Genomic DNA, 14,762 nt, shown 5'->3' on the forward strand with positions numbered 1-14,762 from the left:
AAGTATGTCCATTTTCTTTACAAATAAGAATATCAAACAGCCTTTTGTTTGAATTAAACATTTCATTTCAATAAAAAAGAACTGCTAATATTGAATTTGATTTTGGTTTGTTTTGGTTTTTTTTTTTTTTTTACAGTATAAAGACCTAAGGACAGTTCAGAAGTAAAATCATCCTCAGCTGAAAGAACTTGATATAGAATATGAATATCAGAATTAAGTGTAGGAGTGTTCTTTACAGGATTTTTTGCCCTGCTGATAATAAACAACTGCCAAAACTCTCAGATGGTCATCAACCCTGTGGTATCACTAAGTTTGGGGTTTCTTTGTCCTTTTTAATTAAAAAAATAATATATAGCCTTTGTTCTGATTGTTTAGCAAGAGAAACACTCAGTCCTTCATTATAGAGAAGTATGGAGAGTGCAGCTCACCTGTGTCAGTGACAACGATGGGTGAGCATGTGACCAGGCTGCTCCCACTCGTAGCTGTGTGGCACAAAGTACTGGTAATGCACACAGAGGCTGTCTGGGTGACGTTGCTCTGCCCTGCAGCCACGTGCTTGTCTTGCTTCTGCGAGTAACTTTAACAGAGCTGTGATGTGCACTGAAAAGCTTTCTGGGGTTTGATCCCAAGCCAAGGAAGCTGGGTGGATTGTGTGCCAAGTTGAAGGGGCTTGGCGCAGAGCCGTTTGGGCCTGACCTTCGCCAGAGGTTAGGAGCGGAGGGATTTGGGAAAGCAAGCAAGCAATACCCTCTGGCCGTGTAAAAGCTGACGCTAGAGTCTCAACAGCAAGAAGAAACTGAGCGTTTCTTCCCCAAGTGTAAGAATCTGCCTGGTAGGACCAGGGTGCCTCACGCCAGCTGGATGGCCAAGCTGGGGCCAAGGAAGATAAACTTGGGAGTCAGATCTTCCTCTAAGTGCTGTTTTTTATTTTTCTCAACAGTTTTGGCATTGACATGAAATTATGGCTGGTAAAATTTGCAGATGACGTGAACTTAGTAGCATGGTAAATAATAAGGAACATAGGTAGAGCACTATGAATAGTCTTAGAAGTAGAATCTGATACCTGATTTCCTGTATATTTAAAGACTAATCAGAAGAATAAATTACATTATTCTCTTTGGGGTTTTTTTTCCTCTCAATATTTGACACTGGGAAAATGATTCCAGCTGATTTGGAGGCTGAAATACTGAAAATCAAAAGACAGGTTGTTGTTTTCATTCTGATTTTTAATGTTAATGTGGAGTTGAATTTGACAATGCTATCTGAAATCTGGCAGCATTAACTCACATAAAATTGTCATTGATACTGATTGTAAAAGACAGAGCAGGATATATATATATTTCCCTCCCCTCCAGGAAATAATAAAATTGCTGAAAAATCTATTTTTGAAGAGAATGAGAACTGTCTGTTAATTTGTGTCAAGTTCTGGCCTGCTGTTTCAGCCAGTTTTCTCCAAATGGAGGAATATTTGAAATGTTTCGCTTTGATATATTTTTAAAAGAAACATGTTAACTCTGTGTTGGCTCACAGCTAGGGTATTTTAAAAAGTAGCTTAAAATTACTGTGGTACTAGATGCTTAAATATTTCATTTCCGATTGATCTGAAATGGGGGCTATTGTTATTGTTCAATTGTTTTTCACATTGCTGAAACACCTGCATATGTGTTTGGGGGAAGAGCCAAGAAAGCTCAGAAAATGTTCTTCAGCTACATTACCACCACAGCAGGAACAGGACCTACAGCTGCAAAAGCACTTAGGAGCTTGTGGTGTCTTTGGATAGCTTCTGATTAAAAGTAATGGAAGTTTTGTGATGGACAACAATACTTGGGCCATGTTGTGTGATGGATATATAAGATTGTTTCACACATAGAAGCAGTCCTAAAGATAAAGTGCCATTGTATTTTTTTTTTTTCTTATTTTGGAAGACCACCCTTTTTTCCAATTCACCCTGAAATGGAATAGGAATTTAAGAAATGAGAAGAGATGGGATAGTAAAGAAGTATGTTCTTCATTATTAATTATAGAGTTAAGTTCTGCCTGCACTGGTGCAGTATAACAGCACATACCACTTCTAAGATGGTTCTTCTTGCATCAGCTAAGCCAACTCCAAAAATTAAACCACTATCTGTGCAGCATGGAACATTTGAACTCCTGAGCTACTGTCTGTCTTCAGAGTCGTCATTCAGTTTGCCCTCCTATTTCAGGATACTTGGCTTGTAACAATGTAGGGTTGATTTTGCTTCCTAAACAAAATTCTTAGCTCTGGTATAAGTGTGTGAGTGTAGGGGGCAAAGCAGCTAGTTTTGGTTTGGGGGTTTTGCTGCTTTTGTGGAGTGGTATGAATAATTATGGTTTATATCTTTAGCTAATTTTGGTATTGTGTTTACTAAATAGTCTGGATTTTTTTTTTCAAATTTTGAAGTTTATAGGAGTTCTAGTACATTAGCCACTCCTGAAAACTTCTAGATAGATGCTATAAATAGGCTTGCATGCCTCGTATTAGGAAATGATTTTAAGGAGATGTTGGCTGTTGTACATAAAAACAGTTGAATGCTGATGTGCATAGCATTGATTTCTTCCATAGATTGCTCCTTTTTGAGGAGAGTTGTCTGAAAGCCAGAAGTGGGCTCAAAGATCTTGCAAGGTTGTATAAGCCAAGCTTATATTTACTTATGCATTTATAAATTTAAAGATTTAAAATTGAAAGGCAGAATTATTAGGTTTGCATGGTACAGTATCTGATTTGGGATTCTTCTAACAAACCCAGACTTCTTTTTCTAAGCTGTTGCAAATATTTGGAAGGACACTGAATTAAAAGATTTGAGAGGGGTTCTATCAGATCCCAGGGTTAGTTGTTATTCTAAGTATTGTCTCTTTATATAAATCAGAAGAACAGACTACTCCTCTCACCTTTTCATTAAAATACCTGTGGAAGCTGCCATCAAGAGCAAAACTTTCTTGCCAGACTAATGCCTGGCAAACAGAATATACCATAGTAAAAGTTAAATCATCCTTTGTATTGCTAGGTAACTTAGTACAGTATGTGGAGTTCAGTGTGTCTGGGAGTTTTATTTGCAGGAGAAGTCAGCATGCACGAGGGAAAGGTGTAAATTTATAGCATGTTAGTTACTTCTATTTCCTTATGCAAATAGTTCTTCAAATACTCAGCATGGGGTAGCTTTCAAAATGAAGCAACCAGCCTCTCATGGAGATGCTTGGAGCCCACATACAGAATGTACCATTATTTTATAGCCTAGCTAAGTGCTCACTAATTTTCTCATATAGACAAGCTACAGGATAATGTTGACTTGAGTGTATTAATTATCTGTAGAGGTTTATAGTCTTTAACCTTGACATTATATGGCAAATGCACTCAAATCACCTATGAGATACTATTATGAGAAGTTAACAGGGTTGCTTACTTGATGGTTAGGTTTACGAAGGTCTGTGCTGTCATTCTTAGCCACAGGAGAAACGGGAAACATATTGTCTTAGAGGTAAAATTAAATGCCCGAAAAACACATTTGGTAGAATGATCACTTTTAGCATAACATGATGCTTCCTCACATGTTTGATTGGCTGTTAATTTTCATGGGTTTAAGCTGGAAAGATCCTCTTACTGCTTCATTAGGTTTTATTTCTCTTCAGCTGATGGAGCTGTGGCTTTGAGCAAGGAGAGATTTTTAGTCCTGCTTATTTTCTTTTAAACTCCAGTTAGAAAGAAAAAAATGAATTTTCCTAAAGACTTATTTCCACATATATCATTACAATGTAACCATCATATTGTTTTACTAGGATCTTCTACAATGTTGTAACCAGATGTGCACAGGCTAACTGTTCCAGCCAGATAAACAGTACGATACAGCTTTTCCCACAGAGGGCAAGACAATTCAGTGTGGCCGACATCTTGATGTCTTCAAGCTTTGGTTAATGTGGAAAGCAAAGGTAGGAAAGGACTCTAAAAATACAGGTTTATTGTAGAAATTTAACAGATTTCTTTCACTGTTTCAGACTGATAAATATTTGAAAATAAAGCTAAAAGTAAATTTTAAATTGGAATGCAGCAGGAAATATTAAGAAGCACTCTTTTCTAACATGGATGAAACTCATAATAATTGTATGGCTTTGGGGTTCATCTCCCCTCTCCAGAGTAATTTGAATTAAGTGTCCTATTTAAATTAAAACCTGTAGGTTCCCTATCTCCCTAATGGTGAACTAAACATGCTTCTAAACACTCGGCAAGTATCTTTCCTTTAACTGGTCTCTTTAACAGTTAAAGAGATGCTGAAGCAGTTTAAAGTACAAGTCAAACTTGTAAGTGGCAAAGGAAAGGTGAATTGAGTTCAAAACCATAGGTCATGGTATTGAAATCCTGTTTTGGTATGGGACCCTTCAGCAGCTAAAAACCTTCACAGCATTCATCCAGGGTAAACATGCTTTTTAAAGCATGGAGAAGAGGGCAGCTGTATTCACTTCTCAAAATCACTGATATAAGGTGGTGAGGGAGCTAACTAGGGAAGGCACCCCGCTGGACCTGTTGTTTGTGAACAGGGAAGGACTTGGGGGTGATGTGATGGTTGGAGGCCATCTTGGGCACAGCGATCGTGAAATGATAGAGATTTTGATTCTCGGAGGAGTAAGGAGGGGGGTTAGCGGAACTGCTACCTTGGACTTTCGGAGGGCAGACTTTGGCCTGTTCAGGAGCCTGGTTGACAGAGTCCTTTGGGAGGCAGTCCTGAAGGGCAAAGGAGTCCAGGAAGGCTGGACATTCTTCAAGAAGAAAATCTTAAAGGCGCAGGAGCAGGCCATCCCCGTGTGCCAAAAGATGAGCCAGCAGGGAAGAAGACTGGCCTGGCTGACCAGAGAGCTTTGGCTGGGACTCAGGAAAAAAAAAAAAAGAGAGTTTGACCTTTGAAAGAAGGAGCAGGCAACTCAAGGGGATGACAAGGATGCTGTGAAGTTATACAGGGAGAAAATTAGAAGGGCTAAAGCCCAACCAGAACTTAATCTGGCTGCTACTGTAAAAGACAATAAAAGATGTTTCTATAAACACATTAGCAACAACAGGAGGGGTAAGGAGAATCTCCATCCTTTATTGGATGAGGGGGAAAACAGAGTGACAAAGGCTGAGGAAAAGGCTGAGGTACTTAATGCCGCCTTTGCCTCAGTCTTTAATAGTAAGACCAGTTGTTCTCTGAGTATCCAGCCCCCTGAGCTGGAAGACAGGGACAGGGAGCAGAATGAAGCTCCCATAATCCAAGGAGAAATGGTTAGCAACCTGCTACACCACTTAGACACACACAAGTCTATGGGGCTGGATGGGATCCACCCAAGGGTACTGAGGGAGCTGGTGGAAGTGCTCACCAAGCCACTTCCAATCATTTATCAGCAGTCCCGGCTAACCGGGGAGGTCCCAGTTGACTGGAGGTTAGCAAATGTGAATGCCCATCTACAAGGACCAGAAGGAGGATCCAAGGAACTACAGACCTGTCAGTCTGACCTCGGTGCTGAGGAAGGTTATGGAGCAGATCATCCTGAGTGCCACCACATGGCACATACAGAACAACCAGGTGACCAGGTTCAGTCAACATGGGTTTATGAAAGGCAGGTCCTGCTTGACTGAGCCGATCTCCTTCTATGGCAAGATGACCCACTCAGTGGATGAGGGAAAGGCTGTGGAAGTTGTCTACCTGGACTTTATTAAAGCCTTTGACAGTGTTTCCCACAGCATTCTCCTGGAGAAACTGGCTGCTCATGGCTTGGATGGGTGTATTCTTTGCTGGGTAAAAAACTGGCTGGATGGCCAGGCCCAGAGGGTTTTGGTGAATGGAGTTAAATCCAGTTGGTGGCGGGTCACAAGTGGTGTTCCCCAAGGCTTAGTACTGGGGCCAGTTCTGTTTAATATCTTTATCAGTGATCTGGATGAGGGGATCGAGTGCACCCTCAGCAAGTTTGCAGATGACACCAAGTTGGGCAGGAGTATTGATCTGCTGGAGGGTAGGAAGGTCTGCAGAAGGATCTGGCCAGGCTGGATCGATGGGCCCAGGCCAATTGTATGAGGTTCAACAAGGCTAAGTGACAGGTCCTGCACTTGGGTCACAACAACCCCATGAGCGCTACAGGCTTGGGGAAGAGTGGCTGGAAAGTTGCCTGTTGGTGGAAAAGGACCTGGGACTGTTGGTCAACAGCCAGCTGAATATGAGCCAGCAGTGTGCCCAGGTGGCCAAGAAGGCCAATGGCATCCTGGCCTGTATCAGAAATAGAGTGGCCAGCAGGAGCAGGGAGGTGCTTGTCCCCCTGTACTTGGCACTGGTGAGGCCGCACCTTGAGTCCTGTGTTCAGTTTTGGGCCCCTCACTACAAGACAGACATTGAGGTGCTGGAACGTGTCCAGAGAAGGGCAACCAAGCTGGCGAAGGGTCTAGAGCACAAGTTCTATGAGGAGCAGCTGAGGGAACTGGGGTTGTTTAGTCTGGAGAAAAGGAGGCTGAGGGGAGACCTTATCGATCCCTACAACTACCTGAAAGGAGTGTCAGTTTCTTCTCTGAAATAACAAGTAATAGGACAAGGTGAAATGGCCTCAGGTTGCAGCAGGGGAAGTTTACATTGGATATTAGGAAAAATTTCTTCACCCAAAGGGTTGTCAGGCACTGATTGGAACAGGCTGCCCAGGGAAGTGGTTGAGTCACCATCCCTGGAGGTATTTCAAAGACATGTAGACGTGGTGCTTAGGGACATGGTTTAGTAGTGGACTTGGCAGTGTTAGGTTAACGGTTGGACTTGATGATCTCTAAAGGTCCTTTCTAATCTAAACAATTTTATGATTCTAAGTGTTGTAAAGAAAGCTATGCTAATGGAGAGTGCTCTGGAAAGAGACAAACTGCAAATAGCATGTAGACATGTAGGAATAATTAAAATGATCTTTTGTCCATAATCAAAATCAAACTTTCAGGGGCTTAAGAGGAAATGATAACTTATTGCCCATTGTTTATTTTATTGTTTTTTGCTTCTGTATCAATGTCTTACTGAAGAGATGGGATGCATTTCCTGTCATAAGAGTCAACGTGTCACTCAAATGGCTCTTTATGCATTGCTTTTGTCCTTTCCATACTAGAAATGTTTTGGAGGGGAACAGGGGGGAACTAGAGGCAGCAGTGTATGTTCAGTTTCATTGCTGGTCCAGATCTGTAAACAGAGGAGGCACCTATTAACTGCCTAATAAATGAATTCTCTTGGTGACTTTTGCAGTACAATAATATCACTCACATTAATTGACTTGCTGCTGACTGGCACCCTATGACTGTGACAGGTGTGTGAACTTGTAGGTTCTCAGATGAATCTGGACTCTTTTGAATATTAATGCTCTTCAAAACCTATATTGCCATTTCATCCTACATTCCATATAAGATCGTCACACAATTCTATTTTTTTTAGCCTTGTTTTCCAAACACCTCCAGCCCTTACAGCTTAAAACATAATTTATGTTTTATGCCACTTTCTTTGAGAGGGTGTTGCCAGTTTTCCTGTTCCAAATAGTTATGTATAGGTATGGAATTTTAGTTTTATTTAGAATATGGTTGCCACTTCTTTGAGTTAGACAGACAAAATTATGTCCTCTATGAAATAGTGTATGCTGCATAAAAAGCCTGATGTTGTAAACGTAGGATATAAAATGTGCATGCTTACTTTTTTGTACTTTAAGCACAAAAAACCATGACAAGAACTGTTGTGGCAGGTAAAGTAGATCTTAAAATAACAAAAACAACAAAATATGGTTGTTGTCTGATCCTTTTTCTGCCTAGAAAAGACAAGCAATAGTGTTGTATTGTGATCTATAGTGAGATCAAGGTACATTAAAATTCTCGCTTTTATGATTTATGATTCATGAATAGCGGTTGTATGTGTAAGAAAAATCCAGAAATTATTAAGATCTAAGTTCTAAAATCCATAAAACAGCACTGTATTAGCTAAAGGAGCAGGTTTGTATTAATTACTAAATGGGAAATAACACTATCAGTTAAAAGGCAAAAGCAAACAAATGGACACACATCACTGGCAATCGATACTTTATAGGTTGTATTATTTTGATTAAAAACCAATTCTTATTCCAGAAATTGTGTTATTTCATAACAGATTTTTACTTTTATAAAGCTATTGCTGACATATTCTAGACTGGTATATTCTGCACAACACAAAAGTTATCAGGTCAGTGTAACCTATAATTTTCTATCATCATGTTTATCTCTATGTAATGTATAGTAAATATCTATCATTGCTATGACCACTTCTCTAAATGTGTTGATATTCAACAGGGAACTTTAGGCTTTGAGACTCTTCTCAAAAGATTCCTTGAACTTGCTGAGCACCTTTACAAGGAACTGAGTTTAAGAGAGAACTTTGAGCTTGTATTTGATGATGAGGTAAGTATGGATGAATGGAATATCTTTTTGATCTCTGCTCTCTACATGTTGTCTTCTACTTCTCACATACCTAGTGTTCTTTGCTAATGCAACATTGTACATTGGTTTTGTTATTTCTTCTTTGTTTAATTGAAGCAGGCATTTTCCAGATAAGCATCATAGTGTACTGTTGAGAGTCCTTATGGTAAGATTTATTTCTTGAAGAAACAAAGCATTTTTAACCCTTCTTTCTCTTGTTCTGTAAACAATGCTGGTATTGCAGCTAAGGGTATGTCCTGGTTTCAGCTGGGATGGAGTTAATCGTCTTCCTAGTAGCTGGTACAGTGCTGTGTTTTTGAGTTAGGTATGAGAAGAATGTTGATAACACACTGATGTTTCCAGTTGTTGCTAAGTAATGTTTAGTCTGAAGTCAAGGATTTTTCAGCTTCTCATGCCCAGCCAACAAGAAGGCTGGAGGGGCACAAGAAGTTGGGAGGGGACACAGCCAGGACAGCTGACCCAAACTGGCCAATGGGGTATTCCATTCCATGTGATGTCACATCCAGTATAGAAACTGGGGGAAGTGGGGGTGGTGGCATCACCACGCAGGGACTAACTGGGCATCAATTGCCTGGTGGTGAGCAATTGCATTGTCCATCATTTGTATATTCTTTTATTATCCTTTTATTATTACTATTGTCATTTTATTAGTGTTATCATTACCATTATTAGTTTGTTCTTTTCTGTTCTATTAAACCGTTCTTATCTCAACCCACGAGTTTTACTTCTTTTCCTGATTCTTTCCCCCATCCCACTGGGTGCAGGGGAAAAGTGAGTGAGCAGCTGTGTGGTGCTTAGTTGCTGGCTGGGGTTAAACCACAACAGGGTATCAAATCAGATTAGAATTCTTTTTAGTGCTCAGCTGGAAGAACATAATTGACTGGGGACAGGTAAGGTGTTGATCCTGCAAGATGTTGACTAAAACCTATCGTCGTATTCTATCAAAGCAGTAAAAAATCTAATAATTTTGTGGTGTTTTACTAATTTGAAAAGGTTTCCGTGGGAGAGCGGGAAGGTGCAAGGACTATTATGCTGATTAGACTTATTTTTGTAATGTCAAGGTAGCTTGAAAAGGTAAAATAAATTCCTTTTGTGTTTTGACTTTTTTTGTTTCACAACTTATATAGCAATACTTGTTTAAAATATAAAAATTGTGGTTGCTGAAGCAAAATGCTTCCACTTAACCCTAGTAAGTTTTTCTAGTATTTTTATTCTAGGTGAAACTTAGAAATATGGCATTGTTTTTGTTGCTGTTCTCAATAATTTGTTTTTAAAATGGTAGCATTTTAAAATGGCAGCATTGCATGCATAATAGAGGTTGACTGATTTCTGTGTGGCATTGTGCTCTCAGGTCCACTTAATGACAGAACAGCTCAACAGTTTAATATTAAACATCTGCTTTAACGCTCTGCTTTATAAGGACCAGGTTACTCAGCATTTTCCAGGGAAACATTCTAATAGATATGGATTTCCATAGAAAGCAAGCATGACAAGGAGGGTAACAAGTAGTATTAACTTGCAATAATTATCAGGCTTGGTCAGAACAATAGTTCTCTAGATACAGGGTAGAATTCCTGAAAAATGCAACTTGGAGTACAAACCATGCAGTTACTATGTAATATATGTCAAGTCCTCTGACTTCAGCCCAAAGAGCAGGAGAGGTTTCTGTTATGAGTTGGGGTTTCCTAAGAAGAGAAATAAACTTACTCTATTTTTGAAGCCTGAACTCACCAATGTGTGCTTCTGGTACGTCCCACCAAGTACACCAGAATGGGTTAAATTACTTCATTGGGTAGTATTTCTAACATTATGCAGTCTATCCGGAGGTTACTAAGGCACTGAGCAGTAATTCTCAATAGTTTAATCTCTTTTGTTTGCTTGAGTGTAACCAGAATTCAAACATCAATGTTCAACTGATGTGCAAAGAACAGTGTCGGAAGTAGAACTGGACAAATCCAAAGACAAATGAAATAAAACTTCACACATGTTTAGTCCAAAGAAAAATATAAAATATTTTTGGAATTGTTTGTGATAGTGGAGAGGTTTGAATTAATACCACAGGAGTAACACAATTCTGAATGTATGATATGATATACCAACATTAACAAAATAGTGATGTGTTAATACAACTACAGTCCTCTCTGACTTTTGTCCTATGTTGCAGACTGAATGACCCAGCCCTGCTGAGTCTCTACCACTATCTTTATTCCCAGGACTGTCGTGGTTTAACCCCAGCTGGCAACTAAGCCCTATGCAGCCACTCGCTCACCTTCCTCACAGTGGGACAGGGGACAGAATCAGAAGAGTAAAAGTGAGAAAAGTCATGGGTAGAGATAAAGACAGTTTAATAAGTAAAGCAAAAGTTGTGCACACAAGCAAAGCAGAACAAGGAATTCATTCACCGCTTCCCATGGGCAGGCAGGTGTTCAGCCATCTCCAGGAAAGCAGGGCTCCAGCACATGTAACAGTGACTTGGGAAGACAAACGCCATCACTCCAGAAGCCCCCCCTTCCTCCTTCTTCCCCCAGCTTTATCTGCTGAGCATGACATCATACGGTCTGGAATACCCCTTTGGCCAGTTGGGGTCAGCTGTCCCGGCTGTGTCCCCTCCCAACTTCTTGTGCCCCCCCAGCCTCCTCGCGGGTGGGGTGGGGTGAGGAGCAGAAAAGGCACTGACTTTGTGCAAGCACTGCTCAGCAGTAAGGAAAACATCCCTGTGTTATCAACACTGTTTCCAGCACAAATCCAAAACACAGCCCCATACTAGCTACTGTGAAGAAAATTAACTCTACCCCAGCCCAAACCAGCACAGGTGGTCATAATGGTGCCTGAATGAATTTCCCCCCCTGCAGTGGGCTGCAAGTGAGGGACTAAAGGCTATTTACGATCACTTTCTGTGGTGTTTTGGTGGAGTCAGGAGGAGAATGGAAGGAAGTACATATCTTCTGCATTCATGGGATCAGCAGGGGGCTGCAAGAGCAGGCAGAGATGTGGAGGAGGAAGGATTGTACTGGAGTAGGTGATCCCTTACTGCAGTGGGGTAGGATAGCATCCCTATGTCTGTAGTGCCTCTCTTGTTTGTTTAGCCATCACAAAAACTTCTTGGGGTTTGGAACTGCCTGATAAGGAAACAGTAATCTGACTAGTCGTAGAGCTGTAATATTAAAGTATGAGTACTGAAAGCATTAGTCACATCAAATACTCATCAGATAATCCCCAGAATGAAACACTTGTGTTAATCCTTTATCAAATTATTTCAAATCTGGGGGCTTACTGTCTGTCTTTGTTTTGAATTTACTCCCCCCCCCCCCCCATTTCTTCAGACAGAATTCTTTCTGGCTTCAGTAAAGGCCACATGACACTTGACACTATGCAGTCAAAATAATGCATTGTTTTTCTCCTCCTGACAAATTCTTTCTTCTGTTAGACACACCCCTGTGAAACGTTTTGATCTGGGTTGAACAGCATGCTAGCTTATATTGCAAAGCCAGGTATAGAAGGTATGGAGCAGAGGAAGAAAGAAACTTTGGGGTTTGCTTTTTGGTTTGGTTTGGTTTGGTTTTTTTTCCAGAAAGGCTCTTAACCACACTCATTCCCATCTGGTATGCAGATTGCTCCCAAGATCAAAGCACAGATGATAGAAGGAATGACAATGGTTAGCTACCAGCCACAGGGTGACAAAGCCAATTTCTTCAGAATGGTTTTCTCCAACCCAGCTACCAGGAAACCATATGTTGGCTTCCTCCTTGAAGAAATTTAAAGACTTGGCAGAAATTTGTGATAATTAAACTCTTAACTTTGAGGTACCTAAATACAGCAGAAATTTCCTACTTTGTATTAGCCAAACACAGTATTAATTGTTCTAAGGTTGGAAATAAGCTGTCATCATTGGTATGCACTAGAAGCAGCACAGAGGTTTTCACAGTACTCAGCTTATAAATTAATTTTTTTACTACTTTACAAAGCCTGAAATTCATTACATGATGCTTCTTCAACTGAGGGGGTTTTTCACTATTTTGGGTGGGTGAACAAACTTTAATTCTTGTGAACTGGTGTGAACCCTACCTTCTCTTTGGGACTGATATTTACTTTCTTGTTTGATTTAGGTTCAATAGCAGGAACTGAGTGCTATAAAAATAGCATTTCCTCTTTCATCAGTAAAGTGAGTAGAATAGAAAGTCATAGCTTGAGAGACCTTGAATTGCAGCTTTCTTCCTTACAGTCAAGCTGAAATTTTGAAGCTGTGTTTGGCCGTCTGATTGTTTTAGAGTGCTCTTGGTTGCTTTCTGCTGCACTGCATCACATCTTTGTAGGAAATGTTGCTGCAACGCTTAGTTTGAATACTTCAGTTCTACTGTGTTTTGTGATATGCTCAGTCTGTGTTTTGCTCTCATCTGCAATTTATGTCTGCAATACTGGCTGAGTCTTGTAACTTGTCCTGTATGTCTGTGTTCCAGCATAAGAAGACTTAAGACTTCCCGCCATGATTATTCAAATGATGGGTTTTTTCCAGTTGGTCCCTGCTCTATCTACTATGTAGATGAGCAAAGGTATGTCAGTTTAAAGCTACTAAGGGGCAGGGAGGGACTCACTGCACAGGGATTAGAGAGATTACCTTTCTCTCTATGCAGCATTAGAAATGCCTCAGAGCTTCATGTTGAGTTTCATGTCCACTTTTGGATATTTCCTTTCAAGACAGATGTGGACAACCTAGAGGCAAATCAATGAAGGCCTGAGAATAGATGGAAATCTTGAACATATGACTTACCAGAAAACATTGAATTAGAGTTCTTTAGGAAAAAGAAAACTGGAAACAGGCACCATGATGATCTTGAAATAACTAAAAAGCTTCTGCAAAAATGGAGTATATTTCCTTTGTATTCGTAGTGGATAGGACAAAAAATAATAGGCTTATACTTCAGTCAAGGAGGTTTTGGATTCAAAATTAAGAAGCATCTTCCTGATGGTAGGGACAACTGAGTACTAGAACAGGTTAGTTTATAAAGAAACAGAATCATCATTTGCCATTTGAGGTTTTTAAAACCTGATTAGTAAATATTTTCCAGTAACTATGTACTTTGCCCAGGGGCAAGCAAGCACATTAGATGTCATCTTGAGGTTCCTCTAGCCTTATGTTGCATATGCACTTACCAGTATCAAGCAAGGAAAAGAAAAGAGTGACAACATTGCTGGAACTGGAAGGAAGCTTTCCTGACTGCACCATAGTCACCAACAAAGGCCTGGATTTCTGATTGTGTCATAACTCACAGGTCAGAGCACAGAGTTATGCAGACCTAGAAGTAACTTGGAAACAGTATGTAAAAATGAAATGGCCCCCACCCACTGTACATATAAAGTGGTGTGTGATTAGATCAGTTCAGATCAGTGTGTGTATCCTTTAGCAATTACTGGAAGGATTGCTATAAAATATACTATAGAAGGATGTCTTGCAGTTTTCCAATATGCAGACTAATTGACCTAAAATGGGTATTCTCCTTTCTAATTTTTATTAAGTTGTGACAGTGGAGGCAAATTGAATCCAATTCATTGCAGAAGGCCTAAGATTGAATTAGATACTTTCTAAAGGGTTTTTTCTTCCTATTTAAATATTTTCCCATTGCAATGATTTAATGTCTGTAGGGTTTGTAGAACAACTACATAATTTTGCAATATACTAAATTACTCCCTTTTCTCTGAGCCTTGAGCATTTCACATACACATAGACAAAAGTGAATCTAGTAAATGATGAAGCACATCAGAAAAATCACATCTGTATCTGAAATCTTTGTGTATCTCGGTTTCACACTAGTTCACTAAACAAAAAATGTAAAAGCAATGGACTGCAAAGACAAGTTTTCTGCGGTATGTGCTATATGCTGTAACTTTGCTATGGCAAAATAGAAAACGGAGTGGAAAAACTGTCCATGTGAGTGCCAGAAGAGACTACTGCAGCAAGTGGTGATGATTAGCTCCTCATTTTCCCTGCACCATTGAAAAAGAAGAGATGAAGCCTTTTCTGAGAAATTCAGAAACTGTAGCAGCTGGGAGAGTTGCTGTGACTCCTCTTTCAGCTCAAGGACCATTACCAGGTATGGGATTGCTGAATGATTCCCTTCTCTTAACAGGAGGAAGCTTTCAGTTCCAACTCTGTTCCTGTCACTTTTTTACTACCTGCTGGTATGGAGACCTCAATATGTCGTTGTGACTGATACCTCAGGAATGAGGCAATTCCAAAGATTTTTATGTTTCAATTTGCTAAACCTTATGCACATGAATCTTCAAAGAAGTCTTATGAACTAGTGCT

The 14,762-nt window shown here is 40.0% G+C and overlaps 1 pseudogene; it reads left to right on the forward strand.

Moving 5' to 3' along the window:
* The first annotated feature begins 445 nt into the window (after positions 1 to 445).
* Positions 446 to 12,239, forward strand: LOC115352870 (annotated as a pseudogene).
* The last annotated feature ends 2,523 nt before the right edge of the window (positions 12,240 to 14,762 follow it).

The sequence above is a fragment of the Aquila chrysaetos genome, chromosome 18, assembly GCF_900496995.4.
Source record: "Aquila chrysaetos chrysaetos chromosome 18, bAquChr1.4, whole genome shotgun sequence".
NCBI classification, from domain to species: domain Eukaryota; kingdom Metazoa; phylum Chordata; class Aves; order Accipitriformes; family Accipitridae; genus Aquila; species Aquila chrysaetos.